Below are 4235 nucleotides of genomic sequence, written 5' to 3'. Positions count from 1 at the left end.
ATAATTCGGAATGGTATGGTTGCTGGCAAACGGGGTCTGCCTAGTTGGTTCTAGTCAAAGGATACAACTAGGTTGCTTGGTGGTGGGACCGAGTAGACGGCCGGGTATCGCTCTGACGAACTTCCTTCCTGCGATAAAGGAATGGGTGGATTGCCCCTGTGTTCGTCGGATTCTGTGTTGATGAAGAGAATTTGGACGGTGTCATCGTTATCCTCTCCAGTGACTGTATCATTCGAAGATAAAACCTCTGAAGGCAAGACCGGGTCAACTGCCGCGTCGACCTTTTGACTTTCCTCTGGTATGGATTTAGTTGGTTTGTCTTCAAGGATAGACACTTCAGCCGACCACTTGAGCGGGCCAGCTGGGTTCTCAACTAACGAAGGACTCGGCAAGAGTTTTTTATATCCAGGAGGAAGTCATAACGGTGAAACCGGGCGATCTTCCAAGACTCTTTTAGCCTCTTCTAAGAAGGGACAATGGTGGAGGGCATGGTCACCTTCGCACAGTCTACAGGGAGGTCTAGCTCTCCCTTTTTGTCCTGGGACTTCACTTTTGCTAGTTGACGGTGTGCTTTCAACATGGCTATCAGAGGTTGACGACACCGGATTGTGCAAACGAGGAGACCAGTCCCTTAGTATCCGAGGGATGCAAGGACAATCTCTGTGAAAGTGGTCTCCCTTGCAAATGACACATGGCGATCTGGGCCTAGTCAGTGCTGTGTGTGGATTTTCATTAGACGACACTTGTTTTCCCTTATTTGCCTTTGGCTCCTTCTTCTTTTTCTCTTTCTTCTTCTTTTCCTTCTTCTCCTTAGGAACTTGGTTTTTAGCTTTACCAGTCCCGTCACGCAAAGAGGAAGGAAGAGAAGAAGAATTAGAGGAAGTAGAGGGTTGGTGGGAAATTCTGGACTCGTCTAGTTGTTGATTCGACTGTTCAGGAATAGTGGTGTTCTGAACGACATTGGTTGAGAAGAGCCAGACCGGCAAGCCAATTGTCAGTCCTGGAAGCGACAATGTCGCCATATGGGGCACACCAACATCTCCCCAAGAGGAGAAAGGACTAGGATTTCCACCAAGGGGAATTCCTTGGTTGGTAGGCTCCATTTTCTCAACCTAAAGATCAACGCAAGAAAAAGGGGTGATTGTTCCATTTAAAATAAATTTTAACGACGCTTAGACACAACTTGCTTTTTCAATTTTAAAGAGTCGAGAAAAGGCTAAAGATGACTCTAGTCTCCTTCGATTTTTAATGAGCCTGAAGTGACAAGTGCTCAGATGGACCTTTGTCGTTAAGGAGTCTAAAAAGGAACGAAAGGGACTGCTTTGGATTTCTAGGTAGAGGGTGTGCCAAAATTTTCGCAAAACCGCAGAATACTTTTTAAGGTACGGGCGGTCAATCTTCCCGAATGTTGTGTTCAGTGCATTGCGATCAGTAGGGCGGCCGACACGACTTCCTATGGATAAAAGTTTATGCCTATAGGGGTCTCCCAATATATACTCGACGGTACGTGGGAGCACAATCCGTACTGGTACTTATCGTCTCTCAAGAGGAATCACCCAACCATCAGTGAGGTGACCAGTGACCAGGTTTTACGACGCCGGAACACGTCTCTAGCCTAGACCTCTATGTTGTGCGTTAAGTTACAAAGCGTTGTTAAGTTCATTCAATTTATTGTAGGTTGATCTTTCTTAGAAGTTTGCCTTTTTTGGATCACCACGAGATGTATGATACAATTCCTAAATGCAGTCTAAATATGATAAGCAAGCTTTTATATCTTTTTAACAATGAAAATCCTAGCTACAAGGGGAAAAGAAAGACACCATCTTTTTTCAAAGAGCATAGAGCACACTGTAAATGCACTTTTTTCCTAAATCAACATACAAACTGTCAAAATGCAAATGCACATATGCATGTATTTTTTTTCACTTTCTTAATATTGATGCCTATAAAGAAAGCTGTTGTACAAATTTGAATTCGATTTCAAGTGAAAAACATAAACAAACTCCTTTTCGAAATCAAAAAGATGATTACGACACTTTATGATTTACTTGTTTCGACACTAGAAATTCATAAATTCAAACCAAAAGACAAAAGCAAAAGCTAAATCAACTGTGAACAACAAACAAACTCACTCCTAAGATCAAAACGACACTTACGACAGGTCTAGATCTAAGGGTGACAATATGACTAGTTTACTTTTGTAATGGGAAACTCCAAATGATGTAACAAATACACAAAGAACAAATACAGTTTCTTTATACAACTGAGGCAGAATTGAGGCAAAGAAAAGGGGTTTCAGATAGGTACACAAACTGATAACAGGGTGCAAAAAACAGAGATAAAACTAAGCAAAAGGAAGTAGAGAACCACAGCTGCACAAGGCAAAGGTTGATCAGCGTGTTATCTCAAAATCATGCCCTGGAAGGTTGCAGACCAGGAAGACTTCAAGTAACTATTTCAAACCTACTTTAGGCTGAGGCTTAGCCTCCTCAACCTGAGAGGGCTCTCTCCAAGGTTAATGATTTTGATAAAGATTAGATGGCTAACTCTATGAAACAAGTGAAAAATATGAATGGTTGAACATGATCAGTAAACATCCATTGGGCTTATGGAGTCAACAACACCTCAATATAACAATGAACTCAACCTTACATGGAAGTTAGGGCATTCAACGTTTAAATATTCAGAACATAAACTCATATGGGACCACACAGTTTATGCATGCATACAGGAAGTCAGAGCACATTCAGTGAATTCTGAGTGATTATACATCCATACCACTGTAAGAATTAAGAAAAAGACAACATGACCTATTCTGAATATAAAAAACCCTTCATGAATCCTGAAAAGCAAAGTCAAGCATGTATTATTGAAAATGAGTCTTACATATGCCAAATACCAGTTTTTCCATAGAAATTTCCAACCCTTTGTACAATAGATATTCTTCTATATATAGAGTTCTTTACATAACTAAGATTCCTCCTCCAGCATGAGGGGAATTCGAATTCATCCTACTATGACACCTATTGATACATAAAACTAATTATTAAATGCAAATGACACCTAACTAGCAGTCCTAGAGACCTAATACAACTAGGAGTGTAACTCCTTATCATGATTCAACAACCTTATCTGAGCATTTAAAGCATAATTTGACAACTTGCAACCTCAAGAAGTCAAATTTGATGAAGCCTCCCACGTGGTCATCTGACTGCTGAAGACAAACCCTAGAAATTAGGGAACATGTTTCCTTGTTTTTAGGTTTACATCCTTGAAAATTGGCACGTGGGAAAGAGCCTTTATCTATTCATCCATGACACATTTTATGAAACTGAAGGAGGTTTTTGTAGCCGATGTTGTCTAGAACAAAAACCTCTCCTGGTTTTTTAAAACATTCCTCTAGCTATTCCAAATCTGTCCTTGAAAAACACGTGTCAAACAGGAAACTGTCCCTTGCTCTGTTCTGGCTGAAAAATAGGTCTTGGGACAGAGGTCATAACTTCTCGTACCAAATGTATTTGGAAAAACTGAAGGAGGTTTTTGTGAACACATCCGTGCTTAAGAAAAAACTCTCTTTGTTTTTTGAAACACTTTTCCTACCGCCGAGAATGTGTCTTTGAAAAACAGGTGTAAAACAGAGAAATAAGCTTGTAGAAAACTGCACCTACAGCAGTTTCGTAGCGCAAGTTTGGTCCTTCCTTTCTCCCGGATCATAATGGATTTGAAGAAAGTGGAAGAGGTTTTTTTACTTTAGTATCTTAGGAATAAAAACCTCTTTCAATTTTCAGAGATGAGTTTTCCACTGCTCAGAAACTCTTCTAGAAGTTGACTAGTAAAAACAGGGAAACAAAACTCCTCCTTTTTAGAGTTTCATTCTTATGCTCATCTTCGAATCCTTCTGCTGACCATGCTGTCTCTTTAATCACATGAAATGAATTCAATCAACCATAGACTCTGCTCAAATACTTGTGCTAAGACAAAACTTCTTTAATGGTGCCCGGAACATTATGAATCAATACTAGCTATGAAATAATGACCATTTTCCTAACATAGACTTTAGAGTTCATGGATTTCCTTCCTGTCCTTGTTTTTCCCTTGCTTGATGTTTATACCTTGTAATTAGTCCCTTTCAGCTGCCCATCCTCAAAAATATATCCTTTTTCTTCTCAATATTTGCCCACAAAGTCATAATATGCAGCTACAGCAGTTTTGTAGCGCGCTACGAAACTGCTGTG

The sequence above is a fragment of the Pinus tabuliformis genome, chromosome 8 (genome assembly GCF_031772625.1).
Source record: "Pinus tabuliformis cultivar Carrire ecotype Pingquan chromosome 8, CPIR1, whole genome shotgun sequence".
In the NCBI taxonomy this organism is placed as follows: domain Eukaryota; kingdom Viridiplantae; phylum Streptophyta; class Pinopsida; order Pinales; family Pinaceae; genus Pinus; species Pinus tabuliformis.
This window is presented reverse-complemented; position numbering follows the sequence as displayed.